The sequence below is a fragment of the Lynx rufus genome, unplaced genomic scaffold, assembly GCF_022079265.1.
Source record: "Lynx rufus isolate CCGP_SWC_20201006 ecotype Redwood Valley unplaced genomic scaffold, mLynRuf1.p SCAF_1, whole genome shotgun sequence".
Classification (NCBI taxonomy): Eukaryota; Metazoa; Chordata; class Mammalia; order Carnivora; family Felidae; genus Lynx; species Lynx rufus.
The window spans coordinates 158,905,011-158,922,211 of record NW_025814823.1 but is presented as its reverse complement, the minus strand read 5'-3'; positions in this window follow the sequence as shown (position 1 = coordinate 158,922,211).

The following is a 17,201-nucleotide window of genomic DNA, read 5'->3' as shown; positions in this document are numbered from 1 at the left end:
AAGTGAGGAGGAGAAGGAACCATGAGTCAGTAGAGCAAGCTGGTCAGTAGAAAGAGGAGATGCTGGTTGGTGCAGAGAGCAGATGCAGGGAGAGGCGGAGAGGCAAGGAGAAGGTGAACACAGGAAGCCCATGAAAGGATGGCAAGAGCTGTGTCTCAAGTGCCCTGCAATAAATTTTCTTATTCTTTATCTGAGTGGATCACATACCTTGCAACCAAGGAAACCATTCAGAGCAAAATCACACTCTATTATTCTGGATTTTTTTATCCTCAGCATAGACCCAAAAAAACTGACATCAGAAAGAGCCTCTTCGAATGATAAACATGCTGCTGAGAAAAGTAGATTTAGAACTTGGGACAGAGATCACCTTTCCCCACTCACTCCCCTTCCCCCTCCAATGTGGCCAGGAGTCCTCCCAGCTCTGAAATAAGTTTATGTATCCTATGCTGATCATCCTGCCCTTGCTGGACTGTGTTCTCACCTTCCACAGGAGGTATGACCACAGAGGGAAAATAGAACTCTATTTTTAAAAAGAATTCATAATCTCAAATGACTGTTGTCTTCTTAAAAAATTGGTTACCTTCTCTAACAATCCTCAAGAATGCTGTCTTTGGCAAAGACATTCCTGTCATGAACTCCTCTTTGGAAATGGTCCTGTGAATCCATGCAAGCAAAGGAAGAAAAGCAGTTTCTTTTGTTGGCTGAAAGCTTCTTGCCATCCTGAACTGACTAGTTTATTTTAGCAACTGGACTATTTAGATCAACTACTTAGCAGGTGTAAGGTGTAATGAATGTCTCTTGAGTAGAAATTTGTTAACAGTGTGTTGGTGCCTTCCTTACTCCTTGATGATGAGTTAATTCATTCACCAGTCTTTCTCTCTTCTACTAGACTAGTCAGGACTCACTTGATTGTAAGGTAGAAATCCAAATAGAAACCACTAGGCAAAAGGAGAGTTTATTGGCTTGTGACACAAGAGTCCCAGGATAGTTTTTGTTGCAAGTACATCTGGGTCCAGGAGCACAAACCGGGACTTGGTCTCTCTCATGATATAGATATGTACATAAGTGTGCACATGTGTATCATTGCTCATTTCTCAAATCGGCTTTCTTTTGTGTCGGCCTCATTAGGCCTGCTGTCCCCTGGAGCGGCAAGATGGTGACTAGTAGTGTCATGCTTCCCTCATAGCAGCAGAAGAAATTCTCTTCCCAGCAGTTGAAACCCAAATCCCAGAACTGAGCACTATTGTGGTGTTTCAGTTCAATCACTGTGCCAGGCCTGAATCACATGTCTGTCCCCATAGAACTAGTGGTTAAGTCATCCCATCTGAACAACTTAGATCTAGTGGAGGAGGGAGAGGAGTCACCTGAGGTGGATATGGGTGCAGTCACCAAAATGAGGAAAGATGGACATTTCCCAAGACATTTTATTTACTTTTTATTTTTTTTTAAATGTATTTATTTATTTCAAGAGAGACAGAGAGGATTAGTAGGGGAGGGCAGAGAGAGAGGGAGAAAGAGAATCCTAAGCAGGCTCTGCGCTGTCAGCATGGAGTCCCAGGCAGGGCTTACACTCACAAACCATGAGATCATGACCTCAGCTGAAACCAAGAGTCAGAGGCTTAACCGACTAAGCCACCGAAGTGCACCTCCTAAGACATTTAAAATTTTTTTTTCAACATTTATTTATTTTTGGGACAGAGAGAGACAGAGCATGAACGGGGGAGGGGCAGAGAGAGGGAGACACAGAATCAGAAACAGGCTCCAGGCTCTGAGCCATCAGCCCAGAGCCCGACGCGGGGCTCGAACTCACGGACCGCGAGATAGTGACACATTTTAAAAATATTTCTCCTTGAGAGCCTTCAGAGGCAGAGTGAACAATAGAACAAATGCAGTCTCTTCAACCTGTAATTGGGTAAGAGGATTCTGGGTAGATGAAAACAACAGATGTCCACTATGAATACATTGTACCATTTCCAAAAATCAAATCCACCCTCAAAGGACAAATTTTGTCACCATTAAGGATGTTCAAAAGAACATTCTCCCCTGAAGGGAAGTCCAAAAGTGTTTCCAGACCAATCACATCACTGGAATATAAGCATACAAGTTCTCTGAGGACTCGCCTGAAGGGGCCAGTGCTCATTTATATGTAAGAGTTCTGTCATGTGGATAAGCCTAATCACTCGCATTAATCTGAAGTCACACTTCATACATCTTCCATGCTGATGAATTGTTGCTATGCAAGTGAGTCAGGAAATTTCCTCTGGTCTATTTCTGGTGGGCTCTGGCTTTCATTATCAGTGGCTGCTAACGCTACTTAATAGAAAGGAAAACAGCTGATACCACCAATTGAAAACAGTTGTTGCAGAACTGGACAGTTCAATAGCCCGAGTATTTTATTTATCCTTGCTTATGGCTAAGCACCTTGAAACCTTAAGAATGGCTCCACTCTGACCCCTGAGTTGTGACCTAGGCAGTCATAAAATGATTTGGGGAACAGTTTATTTTGAGGCAATCCATTGTGTTTTTTCCAGATATTTCCATCTTTCCATGTATTCATTTGTAAGTTTATGTCTGGAAGCGAATACACCATACTTAATGCAAGCCGGTTTTCATAGGGAAATTTTGAAAACACAGGTGACCCAATGAAATACTAGGTTACCAGGAGAATTGAAAAGTCAACCTGAAATGATAGTGAATTAAAACTAAAAAATGGGAGTTATTTTACCCTTTCAGATAATTGTCTCTCAAATGACCTGGGAGTTTTGTTTTATTTATTCACTGTGGCTACTTAGATTTTGTTTTAATGTTTTTTTGGTCATGAGACCACCAAAGCAAACAAATCCAAAACATGGGGGAGGATGTTTCAATTCTCCTAAAGATTGAAATAGATCCTTTTATCTTAAATGATGACTTACATCAGTATGTTGATTAAAGATTGGGTCACTAATATGGTGAATTAGAGTAAGACAAGCTTTCTTCCTGCTGCCTTTCGTCCAGAGCACTCTTACTGGGAATGTGCTTTGTGTCCTTTATAATTTCTTCATAGAAATCTAGGACAGGGGTGCCTGGATGGCTCACTCAGTTGAGCATCCAGCTTCAGCTCAGGTCTTGATCTCACGATTCATGGGTTCGAGCCCTGCATCTGGCTTTGTGCTTCCAGCTCAGAGCCTGGAGCCTGCTTCAGATTCTGTGTCTCCCTCTCTTTCCTGTTCACACTCTGTCTCTGTCTCTGTCTCAAAAATAAAATAAAAAACATTTTAAAAATTAAAAAAAAAAATCTGAGGAGAGTAGCTCCTTGTCCAGTTTACCAGTTGTTTGTGAAAAGCCAAGGGGGCTCAGCTCTTACTCTGCTGAAAAGAGGCTTCAACAGGCTATGCCTCGCCACCAGGGCAACCTCGTCCCAGGCATTGCAGGTGTCACACACGTTGACAGTAGGATTTACGGGGTCTAAAATGAACGGCCTACAACAAAACAAAACAGAACACAAAACTATTCATTTCTAAACTCAATTTCAATTTGTAGTATAGTGAGAAAGGGGAATGTCAGAGTTAAAAAAAGGAATTTGGTTAAGAACAGGACTCTTGGAAGGGTGGAAGCAAGTCCACGCGGGACTAATACCTATCAGAAAACAGCAAGTTGCTTCTGCCCCTCCAACTCTGACTCCCTCTCATTTTTCCTCTTCACCTCGGGAGGCATTTCTTCCCTGGTTTCAGTCTTCAGTTACCTCCCCATTTGCCATCTACATCCACATTTGATTCATTCTACTCAAATTATTCTTTTTTTTTTTTTTTTTTTTAACGTTTATTTATTTTTGGGACAGAGAGAGACACAGCATGAACGGGGGAGGGGCAGAGAGAGAGGGAGACACAGAATCGGAAACAGGCTCCAGGTTCTGAGCCATCAGCCCAGAGCCTGACGCGGGGCTCGAACTCACGGACCGCGAGATCGTGACCTGGCTGAAGTCGGACGCTTAACCGACTGCGCCACCCAGGCGCCCCTCAAATTATTCTTAATTCACACTTGAGAAGTAAGATTCTGTGAGAAGTAATCAAAGGGAATTGGCTTTGTGGTAATTAAGGCCTTCTCATTTACAATGAATGACAATAAAGCAACTCCTTGCTCCAGACTTTCTTGATGGTAAACATGCTTCTTATAGCCTAAGGGCATAGAGAAGATACATACTTACCTGGTGTGTTTCTGGTTAACCTTTACAAAAATGGGGAACTTGGGATGGTAGTGTCTGTGCCAAACGACATCAATTTCTGTGTATCGAACCAGAAGTTTGAGGACTGCCCTCATTCCCTGCACCAGGCTGAACAACAGCGGCTTTCCTGCCAGTTCCCAGATGTGAATTGTGAGGAGCTCCACTGTGTAAGAGGAGGGAAGTCTGCGGAATCTAGACACACAGAACGAAGGGTTGTCTACTTCCCTTAACCCAGAAAATGAAGACAGATTTATCACTTACGAGAAAAATTTAAGCTCAGAAGGCAGTTTACAAAAGAAGAAATACTCTTTTCAATCTCACTGTTTATCAAACAATTTTTCCACCAATGAGATGGACCAAATATAAAGAATTATGATATCTAATATTGGTGAGTTTGTGAGAAAAGAGACACTCTCACATTCTATTGGTGAGGATGTAATTTAATACAGTCTTTTTTTCTAAATTAAAACAGTCAACTCTACTAAAATTTGGTATGTTCCATCGCTTTGGTCAGCATTTTTCACTTCTCATTCTGTAGAGAATGTGGCTAGTCTGACTTGGGCACACACTGGATTTTGAAGACATATTTAAAAAAGGAAAATACTCATAATTTTTACATTGATTGCCTGTTGAAATGATAACATTTTGGATATAGTGGCTAAATGTATTATTAAAAGTAACTTCATCAGTGCTTTTTACCTTTTTATTTTTTTAATTGTTTTAATGATTATTTTAGAGAGAGAGAGACAGATCATGAGTAGGGGAAGGGCAGCAAGAGGGAGAAAGACAGAATCTGAAGCAGGCTCCAGGCTCTGAGCTATTAGCACGGAGCCTGACTCTGGGCTTGAACTCACAAACATGAGATCATGACCTGATCCAAAGTCGGTTACTTAACCAACTCAGTCACCTAGGCACTCCTACATTTTACCTTTTAACGTGGGTACTAGAATATCTAATATTGCATATGTGGCTTGTATTTGAACATCACTATACTTTGCAGTCATTAAAAGAAGGTAGCTCTCTAGGTACAGCTATAAAAAGATATAGATTAAATGAATAACAATTTTCATAGTGATACATAAACTATAAACCCATTTGTTCCTTGTTTTTAAAAAAATTAAGCATATGTAAAAAACAAATTTGGCAGAATATGTCCTAAACATTGTTAGGGAGGTGGGAATTTGGAGTGAAGAAGGAAAATTTTCTTACATCAGTCTTTTAAATTGCAGCTTATGTACATCAGGGGAAAATAAAATAAAAAATTAAAGCTAGGGGTTATAAACAAACTCATGGTAGAAAAAAAAAACAGATAGTTTCAGGATTCCATGTTGGTTGATATCCAAACACATATTTTGTTGCCTTGGCATTCATTAGCCAGTACAACCTCTTTTGAGGATATATTGCAAAATCATGCAGTTCTTCCCCTAATAGCATGGAAATATTTTCTTACTATCATTATTGGTCGTTTGTTTTTATTTCAGTAAAGAAAATAGGAAAAACTAAAAGGAGACAAAATTTTTTGTCCTGGTAATGAAATAGCAAACCAGATTTTAGACTATCAATAATTTAGTTCTTACAATACTCCCTGAGGGGTTGACAGCAACAAACACCAGACTTCAAATCCATCCCCACTTGAACCAGCTGGTATTCCCAAGTGCCAAAAGAAAGTCATGGTTGAAAACCACTCAGGCAGAGGATGCTCTTCATATGACATGAGAGTAAATTTAGGGGGAAAAAACTTAATAAACATTAGACTATTTTCCCTCACATTTTACAGCACATTTACATCTGTACTTTCATACTTCTGATACATGTTCATACTATTTATTTTGTGTTATGTTTTAGTCGTTTAACATTGTTTCATGTAACTCCTTCCACATATTAATTAACCGTGCTTCCCAAATTTGTCTTGAATAGTATTTGATCATATTTGTGGGCAAGTTTATTTGTTCTTCAAGGGCATTTTTGCTGTTCTTTATCTTAAGCAGTACTATTCTGAATATATTTACACAAATTACTTCTTTAAATGCATTTATTTTCTGTAAGGTTAGTTCTCGAAGTATTTCTCATCTCTTTTCTTAAAAATCTTTATTTTTAGTACTTTTTTAGGACATATTTTTAATATAAATGACTTCAACTCTTTTTTGAAACCAACTAATAAACTCTTTTTTTTTACTTTTTACTATCACTTTTTTTTAACCTATAAAGGAATTACCTTGACAAATGGTTTGAATATTTTAAAATCCTTAACACATAATAAATATTTAATACAACACTACCAGATTACTTTCCAAAAATAGAAAACCAATTACCATATTATAACATATGTGGTCCAATTTCCCCCACAATAGCACCTTTTTAAGTATTAGAATTATTGTTCTGCTACGCTAAGAGATAAGCTTCTTTGCAGACCTCTAAATGCTCTCCGTTAAAAAACAAAACAAAACAGTGTTAGATTTCAAACCCAGGCCTATAATCTGACCAAGGATCTACTCAGGCAAGAAACTTTCTTTCTTGGTCTTCTGTTCTTCTATTTTTAATAATAACTTTTTGCTCAACCAAATGAGAAAAAACATATAGACTGTTCAGAGATGTTTAGATACAGGAAGTATTATATAGAAATAATATGTTTACAAAGTGACTAATGTTTTCTATGGTAAACATAAAAATATACAAAGAGTAAACAGTGGGTGATTCAGATGAACAAGTCAAGATTATTAGTAACTTTATACAAAGACAAAGAAGACATACTCTTTGTAGAAAGTGGCCATATATAAATATGTTATAGTAAATCTCCTGTCTCTGCTATTTCTGCCAAAAGGAGAATTCAGATATATTCCATGTCTTTGTTTATCAAAAGTTTATCTTAAAATACTGAAACCAGTCACTGTCTCCCTCACCTCCCATCATTATAAGTTAGAGCTTATTCCCAGCAAACGCAAGAAAAGAATCAAGAACATGCACATAGCAACTTTTGAGGATCCCCCTTCTCTGAAAGACAACTCTGCCTCTGATAGAATTGGCTACAGCAGAAGGAACACTTGAAGCTCAAATTGTGCTGGTAGTTTCCCCTTTCTTTTTCCTGCGGCTTCGTTCTTTGCACCAATCCCTCTGGCTATGCCACTGAATATTTTTGTTTCTATTCTTTGGTTCCTACCAAACCATTATATTGTTTCAGAATAATGTAATACAGATGTTCCATATTCTAGACAGCCCTTTCTTCTCTCTCTCTCTCTCTCTCTTTCTCTCTCTCTCCCTCTCTCCCTATATTTCCCTCTCCTCTGCCTACCAAGGTAAGAGGTGGGGCCTGGAAGTATAAAGGAAAGGGATACGAAAAGAGGAAGGCTCACATGGTGCCCATGTGCTGGTTACATACTTATTTTCCTCGGTGGACCTGGCAAATGACGTCTTGAACCAATGTATCATTAAACGAATGAGCTCCTTCACCCTCACCACAGATGCCTTGACAAAATCCACTTGGTACGGCAAGAGGGCCAAGGCACACAGCTGTGCTGAGTCACTGTCGTTACAGAGGTACAGTTTGCGGTAAAGGTGTTTTAAATCTGTTAACACCAAGGAACAAAGACCATTGTGAGAATTTGCTCCCTCTTCTTTTTTGGCTTCCCCAATACAAATGAGCTATGTTTCTCTGATTAATTAGATCTTGATCATTTAAAATGAAAGTTGTTTTTTTTTTTCTTTTTAGGAAAGTTATTCCAGTTTACTCAAGTAATTAAAAGAAGAGAGAGCTTCAACATCATGATGCCTGAGCAATTCAAGTGAGCAAACTCTGATATAAGAAAATCTGATGAGGCAGATTTTCTGTCTATTCACACTGGAAGTTTATTTCCAGAAGCAGATTTCAGTACCTTAGGCAAATATCATCTACATATAAACTAAATGTCATCAGACTCTCTGAACAATAACCTATATAATTCCCCTTGTTCAATATCTAAATTGTTCTTATTTGTATATATACTTGCAGAAGAGATTCTACCACCTGGACACGAGGGAATTAATTATATTTATAAAGGTAGAAATGATTTTAAAGATGTATTTGGGTCAAATTTAAAACAAATAGTCCACTAATGAGGGAGGAAAATGAGATTAAATGGCAAGAATGACCATCAATAGCTTAATACTACAACCTTATAAAACATGTACTCAGGTCATGCTTATTCTCTCTGTATGAAATATAAATGTTTAGTACCTTTTATCATAATCTATTTAAATTTTCCCAATTCAAAACAATTGGAAGTTCTAATATGAATTTATTTTAGACAGCCCTTACACATACCTATCCTTCTGCCCAACTAAATTGCACACAATGATACACTTGTTAATCATGGAAAATTTCACATCTACAATACGTATTTTAAAGTTAATTGGTTAGTAACTTTATGTTAGTTGTAAAATATATTTTACATAAAGTAAAATACTGATGTGCCTTTATCTGGATCCCTAATCTCAAGCATATCTGTGCAGTCCTTTTATCCTGGTCCAGTTGTTTACGGCCAAATCAGAGATATAATAGTAGGTTGATTATCAACAGGTTAGAGAGTAAAATCAAATTACTATGATAAACATAAGCAAATAAATAGAGTTATATATGACACATATCTTATAAGGGCATATTATAACAAACATATTCTAGTCCCAAACTTCCAGGCAATAGTCATTTGAACTATTAAAAAAGACCTTTTCAGTTTTACTCGGAGCTTTTCTCTGCCTTTCTTAGCAATCAGACTTGGCCAGAAACTCAGATTTATGATGATAAAAGATAAAAGAAACAATAATTTAACTCAAATTTTGATATTCAATAAGTGTGCCAGATACTTGATGACTTACTCTATTTATCTGATGAGATGTCATGGCTGACCTGGGGATTATCTACTCAAAGCCACTGGTATATGAACATTTCCCCTCCTTCAAAGGTCTTCACTGACAAGAACCCAAGTTTGTGGTCCCTAACTTATTTTTAATGCTTATGGTCTTCTATTTCTACTCTGTGTGACTTAGGTCAGTTTAAGAAACTTTAGTTTAGCATTATCACATCATCACCATTATTTGAAATACAGGAACACTTAGCTCCCTTGCCTTGAATCAAGTACTATTCTAAGTGCTTTATAATTATTAACACATTTACTCTTTAACATCCCTGAGATAAAGGAACTATTATTCTCTCCAGCTTGCAAAGGAGGAGGAGAGTCAGAGAGGTTAAGTAGGTGGCTCAAAGTCAGCATGGCCAAGAAGTTAAACCATCTATTGTCACCCTACTATCTTCTATTGCATGTTAGATCTGAGCCCAAACGCCTAATTAGTGGCTAATTCAATGGTTCTCAGACTTTAATGAGTACAAGAATCTTGTGGGGATCTTTTGAAATGCAATTTCTGATTTAGTAGGTCTGGGATGGAACCCAAGATTCTGTATCTAGCAAGTTCCTAAGTGATGCTGACAGTGCTGATCTGAGAATCACATCTGGGGCAGGAATGTTGTCAATCATGGTCTTGTCAGATCTCATGGCTCTGGGCTGCATTGTAGCACATGGGCCACACTATTGATTGTGTAGCACTTATGTAAGGTGTGCAGGGAATGACATCAAGATTCCTGTGAAAACTTGATGTGATCATCTGAGTCTTGCTCTGGCAATTTTTAGCAACATTTAGTTGCCCACTAAAATTCCTTGGAACCCTAAGATTTGTCTGAATTGCTGGATTGTTGTTGTCCTGTAAAATCCACTCCCCATCATCAGTGGAGAAAAGCAGAGTTACATAACAATTTCAGGATTTTTCAGTTCATTTCACACAGCTGTGCTCAAGAACTTAGGGGACTTAGAAGCCAGTGTAAAAATATGTTTCTCTCCTCTGGGAGACATTTTAGCTCAAGAGCTACTGATACAGCCTCAAATCCTCAAGACAATTTCCAAGGAACTGCTGTTGGCTAACAATTGTGCTTTTGAAGTCTGCACACAAGAGAAAGAATTAATTTGCACAAATACAAAAGCTTTATGAGCCTATGGTAAGATGTAAGGAGATAGAATCATCTTTTTTTAAATAAATATTCATTGAGCTAATAAGCATTTTGCTACATGATTTCAAATTGAATCTCATATTTTAATTCTTGCAATATCTCTGTTTTTTAGATTTAAAAAAATGAGGTTTGAGATTTCCATGATTTACCTAAGGTCTCATAGATAATATAAAATAGATCTGGGATTTGGCTTCAAGCCCAGTGTATTCTTCCCATTATAGAACTTTGACATTGTATCAGTCTACACAGGATCTAGACAGTGTGAAGGACCTGGATTTATATCCCAGGCCTTGCACATACTGGCTGTATAACTGTGGGTAGTTTGCTTACATTTTCTAAGGCTCAATTTTTTTTTAAATATGCAAACTGGAGAGAGGGTCATTATTTTAGGTGTTTGTTTTGTTTTGTTTTGTTTGTTTTTTTGCAAACCAAATGGGATTCATTTAATGAGATTAATTTTAGGGCAATGAGAATTATGTATGGCATATAATAAGTGCTGGATAAATCATAGCACTTTAAAAAAGTCTTACAGGATCAGCAAGATTATCAGAGCCAAGAAGACTTAACTAACACTGCAGTATAGACCAAGATGTCACATTCCCTTTCCTAGTATCCTTATTTCAGAGTTCCCTATACTTCTGTCTTATTACAGATGATGTTATATTAAAATGACCTATTTATGGGGCACCTGGGTAGCTCAGTTGGTCAAGTGTCTACTTCTTGATTTTGGTTCAGGGCAGTCTCACAGTTCATGGGATCAAGCCTCGTGTCCATCTCTGCACTGACAGTAAGGAGCCTGCTTGGGATTCTCTCTCTCCCTCTCTCTCTCTGCCCCTCCCCAGCTAGTGCATTCCTGCTCTCTCTCTCTCTCACTCTCTCAAAATAAATAGACAAACAACACAAAATAAAATAGCCTATGCATGTGTTTTCCCCTCCAGACTATAAACTTCATCATGTCTTATTCATGTTTGTACCCAGTGGTAACACAGTTTCTAGACCATGGCAGGCACGTAGTGCATGTGTATTAACAAATTACAGCACAAAAGAAGAGAATTTTAATGTGAGCAGCACATTGTCCAACAGTGCTGATTAGTAAAAGAACTAGCTCAAGAAAGTCAACCTGTTCCTCTGGGGTCTGGCTGAGAGGGTAGGACCAATGTTATGTTTAATAATTCTTTTTATTCCATGAATAGTTATTGAATAATACAGTACCAGGAACAAAGACAAATCTTATGCTCATGGAGCTCAAAACACTGTGGGAAGCCAAACCTGTACATAGTGACAGTATAGAGGATCATGCTGTGGTGGAGATATAGGGAGGATTCTGTGGGAAAGCAGAAGAGTCAGGTCTAGGAAGAATTAGAGAAGCAAGTTGAGCTGGTGCTGAGTTGAGTCTTGAAGGTTGAGCAGAAACTTTAAGATAGAGTATAGGATGGGGCAGGTTAAGAAAATGTATCACTGGGGGTGCCTGGCTGACTCAGTCAGGAGAGCATGTGACTCTAGATATCAGGGTTGTGAGTTCCAGCCCCATGTTGGGTATAGAGATTACTTAAATAAACTTAAAAAATCAATGGAAACAGTGGGCAAAGACATAGAGATAGAGCCTTAGGGAATAACAGATATTTCAAGGTTAGGAATCTCTCCTCTACAAAATGTGAGCTCCAAAAGAACAACAATCTTGATCTCCTGTCTATTTCATTGTAAGTATTTAATAGCACATGGTAGATATTCCACAAATAATGGTTGAATGGGATAAATAAGTGAATAGAACAGTGAAAATATTTAATATGTCCTGCTAAGCTACAGGAGGATCACTGCTCATATATTGGCTCATGATTTGCTATGGTACTTTTAGTACCACCTATTGACACAAAGAGAATACATACATAAATGTTCTAAGTCAAGCAGAAGCCTACACTCAACACCCAAGTTCTCTGGGGAATATACTTAGGTTTGCATGAATCACTTAGTCATCTGGGCCTCCGCTGGGGCTACTATAACAAAATATCACAGACTGCATGGCTTAAACAACAGAAACTTATTTTTTTACAGTTCCGGAGGCTAGGAAGTCCAAGATCAAGGTGCCAGTAGATCTGGTTCCTAGTGACAGATCTCTTCTTGGCTTGCAGTTGGCTACCTTCTTGCTGTAGCTTCACATGGCCCCGAGAGGAAGTTCTTGTGTCTCCTTCTCTTCCTTGAGGGGCACTGATCCCATCCTGGGGGTCCATTCCCCATGACCTCATCCAAACCTGATGCCTCCCCAAAGGTCTCTCCTCATAATACCATCACACTGAAGGTTAGGGTTTCAACATATGGATTTTGAGGAGCTGATAACGGGGCCTTAATCTTCTTGCCTAATGGAGATACTTTATTCCTCTCTTTTTGTTAGTATGGACTAAATTCTATATTTCATATCTCATTTCAGATAGCACATCTTAGGGATAAAAATAACATCACAGTAGCCATCACAATATCATTCTATGACTCTGTCCTTTTCACTTCCCATTTCTTTAAGGAGTTTCCTCAAATTCCTCCCCTATTTAAGATGCCCCCATGGACTATCTCACATGTGCTTGCAGACTTTTTCTTTCTATACCACATGATATTTGTCATTATCATCTTCTCTTGATCATTTGTGCTGTTTGATGTCTTCTGTAGCTGCTGTTACCAAAAGCACTGATGGTCTCACCAAAAACAGTTATGCCATCAGGGTGGCCATGCCTGCCAAAGGCACAACTCTTCGGGCCAGTAGTGGGGAAGTAAGACCCTGAAGGAGAGAGGCCTGTTCTTGCATCTTCTCAGGTCACAGTGAGGGTGACTTCTTGGCTCCTCATGCCTTCTGGACCCCTTCCTCGTTCACAGAATAACCCCAGAGCTGCATTCCACCACTCAGGCTGCAAAGTTGTGCTGACTTGAGTTCTGGCTGCCATAGCAGACATCCAGGAAACAGCTCGTCTAGTTTTCCCTCAAATTTTATTGAAGTCTTTCTCCAAGAGACAGGCATGAGTCCACTGGTGCCGAGTACTAAGCACCTTTCTCTGCAATACTGGTTTGTTGAGTTTGGACCAAAGTTATGTTCCTAACCCATCTTTCCCACTGGGGAAGACTAATTTTCCCTCCTGAGTCAGCCAGATTGTGCCTGAATCCTGGGGCAAACCCAGCTTAGGCTCACATAGGGATTCCTGCTACAAGCAGCAGCTCCCTGCAAGCTATGTACATACTTCGTTTGTGCTCTTTCTCTACTCCATTATCCTGGACAAGTAGTTAATACTTGATCACACTTCTTAAATTAAAAACTGGTGGCAGACAGATGCATGGTGTTTATGTGCTGCAGGAAAAAAAAAATGTCTCCTAACAACACTAAATGTTTCACTACGACAAGCAGCCTGGTTCCCTACTCCTACTTCACTGCTGTGTCTGGATGTCCTCAGTCCTGTATAAATACATGTTGAATAAGCAGTCATTTTAAGGCTTCCTGTGAAACAAAAAAATAAACCTTACCTGTGGAGGGTGCATGCCCCAGGACATCATAGCAGGCCATGATCTCAAAAGAATGATTGTGAAGACCTTCAGTACATAAAAAATTGAATCTTAAAGACAATGGTGCTCTCTTTCCCATTAGGATCCTTAACAAAGGAACAAGACATGGCATGAGAAATAGTAGAGAAAAAAGAAACTGAGATAATTTTCAACCACCCTTCCCCTTATTCTAGCCCTGCTACTCTCCTGGCTGTTTCTTAAACATTCCAGGAATGTTCCCTTCTCAGGGTCTTTGCAATTGCCATTCCTATACCTAGAGTACATTGATGGAAGATACTCCACAAGGCTTCAGTCTTCGTTGCACTGTTTGCATTCCCTGGCCACCCTTTAAAACAAGAGCTCCCTCCCTGTTCCCTGTTCCCTTACCCTGCTTTATGTTTCTTCACAGCATTTAGTTACCACTTGGCATTATTTGCTTATTTCTCTTATATTGGAGTGTTGGTTGAACAAAGGCAGGAGCTGTGTTTGTTTTATTTACTGCCCTGTCCCTAATATCTGACATGTAGTAGGTGATTAAGAAGTAATGTTTAAGTGAATTATTATCTGAATATAGATTGGGGCACAAGATATTGTTAACCATGGATATGATTAAGTAATATATTTTAAAAGAAATCAGACTTCTTCTTCTGGGTATAATGAAGTAGTCTGTGGAAGATTGATGCTCATTCAGAACAACTAGAAAATTAGGTTTTCAAAACCACATATAAACGTATTTGAGGGGCATCAGGGAGTTGATGAAGCTAGAAAGGCTGAGATTCCATGAGGGTGGGGGCAGCAGATTATGGAGAGGTGGACAGATACTCTGCTTTTTCCTTTCTGGGGACATACACTGATTTGGGGAATAGACACAAGGCTGAAAACATGGATTTTGTTTGTGTGAAGAGAAGCTTCTGGGGTAAAGAAACCAGCAGAACTCTTTCTAGTTCAGGGGATTGATGCAATGTTAAGAGACTTGGAGGCCACAATCCTGATCAAAAGGGAAGGGTGGAAAGTTGAATCTGAAATATGACCTGCTTTTCCCTCCAAACATCTGCTGAATTCTGAAGATGCTTGAGACAGGCACGGCTGAAGAAATAAAGCAGAATGTCTTCAAGAGTTGAATGGGGTTGGTGATAGTTTTGCCCGGATGAGACAACATGGATGAGGGTTCAGTCTTAAGAGCTGAGGAGACAAGGACTAGGGCAAAGTCCTTGGTGAACATACCAGGCTGTAACAGTGGTTCCCCAACTTTGTTGCATATTAGAATTACCTGGGGATCCTTAAAAAGTACAGATGCTCTGGCCTCCAAACATTTTTATTTAATGGGTATGAGGTGTTACTTGGGTAATCAGTTCTTATTCTATCCACTTGGAAAAAGAACATCAGCTGAAGCATCTAAGATTTTTTTATGCACGTGTCCTGGCTTTAATCTTAAAAAATCACTAGAAATTCCAAGAGACAGGGCTATAGGAGACATGGCCATTGGTATGTGAAGTTTTTACTGTTGTGTATACCAGAGAGTTTGAATGAAGTATTAAATCCACTGAGGAGTTCAGAGTTCTAAAATGGGTCAAGGTTAATGAGAATGTCACTATCTTAGGCTACCTCACATACACATTACTGTCCAATGAGTATTCCAAAAGATTTTTGCTAATCTTATTAGTAGAAAAGAGGCATGGGTCATAGCAGTGCTTGTTCAGGAGTCCTCAGGTGATATTATTTGCCACTTCCTATTCTTGTCAACCCAGTCCATGAACATGCCATGTCTTGTCCATGTCTTATCAAGACAACTCCAAGTCCTCCAATCTGACTTTATTTATTTATTTATTTATTCATTTAGAGAGACAGTGTGGGCAGGGGAGGGGCAGAGAGAGGGAGACAGAGAATCCCAAGCAGGGTCCACACTGTCAGCACAGAGCCCGATGCAGGGCTCAAACCCACAAACCATGAGTTCATGACCTGAGCCAAAATCAAGAGTCCAATGCTTAACTGACTGAGCCACCCAGCCACCCGGCAATGTAATTTTAAAAGACTATTTCTCAGAGGAGAGCTTTAAGATGCTCCGACTGGATAATATAATGAAAGAGAGATTCTTGTTTTCAAGACTTCTAAATCAATGCAATAAGAAATAAGAGATAATGTGGAGAAATTCCAATTATAACATAATTATTATAGGTGTGACACTTTATAGCACCATCTCGTTAAAAGCTGAAAGTATGTTTTCCCATTGTGGTTTTTTAATAATAAACACACTGATGTGTAAAGAGAGGAGCACAATACCTCTGGCATGTAAATGATTTCCAGTAACTTGGGCTTATTGGGCAAGTCTCCTGAGATTTCATTCATAAGCAGGGCCCGGAAAGTGACTGACATAGAACAGTTGTTGTTACTGGTAGATTAAGATATAGACTAGTTTCAAAGGAAAAGAACGAGTTTTTCTCACACCCGTCTCTCAAAATAAAGTAACTGAATAGCTTTAAAAATAACAGCAACAAACAATATATCACCAAAAACCAGGCATCAACTGAAACAATAAACTCTACTCTCTCAGTGGGTGGGAGTCAAAACCAACTGTCAGACCCACATATCTGCTTCTTGTCCATTTTTAATTCAATTTTCCCTTCAAATGAATTGTGGTATGGTTTTAGTTGCTCTGAGTAGTGGAGAAGAAAGCCAGAAAAAGCGGCTGCTCCATTCAGATATCAGTACCAAACAACACCCTTGGACAATCTGCCTCTTTTCCTGACTTCACAGTCCTCTTTTCTCAATTTGCCTCTAAGTCTTACTTCTCAGAAAATATGCTCCTTTTTAGCCACAGGAACCATTCAGCCAAACAAAATATGGGATAAAATACATTCTGGGCTGAATTAAAACCATTAGTCCCTTGAAAAATCACTCAGAGTGAGTGAAAATGAACAGGCATTTAAAAGGTGCAAAAGAAAGATGGTGGTTACCTGGGAACTCGGTTCAACTTTGAAGACTTTTCAATTAAATTACTTAATGAGTTGAAAGAATAGAAGGAACATAGATGAGAAAATGAGTTTGCTTGTTTTTAGTCAGGAACAATTAGAATAAATGAACCATGGTTTTCAGGGTTGTTATTTTTCATGGGTTCTACTTCAAAATTCCTTCTGGAAATCTAAAAAGTAAAGACTTTCAAGAGCTGTTTTTTCCAAGTGAAGGGCAGCTGAGATATGGAAGAGGGGAGAAAGCATTAGGGAGAGTGAATCCATAAGGTTCTTTGAAGTTGGGTGGGTGAGGAGTATAGAAAATGACCTAACAATGAAAAACAAATATTGTGTTTCCAAATAAGGTTACCATGGAAAGAATACAGCCTAACTCTTATTTTTAATGTGCCTTAGAGTACATTAACATTCTGTTTTGATAAATAATAATAACAATAGTATGATGCAACCTTTAGTTTACAAATTTAATGGGGAAAACTTG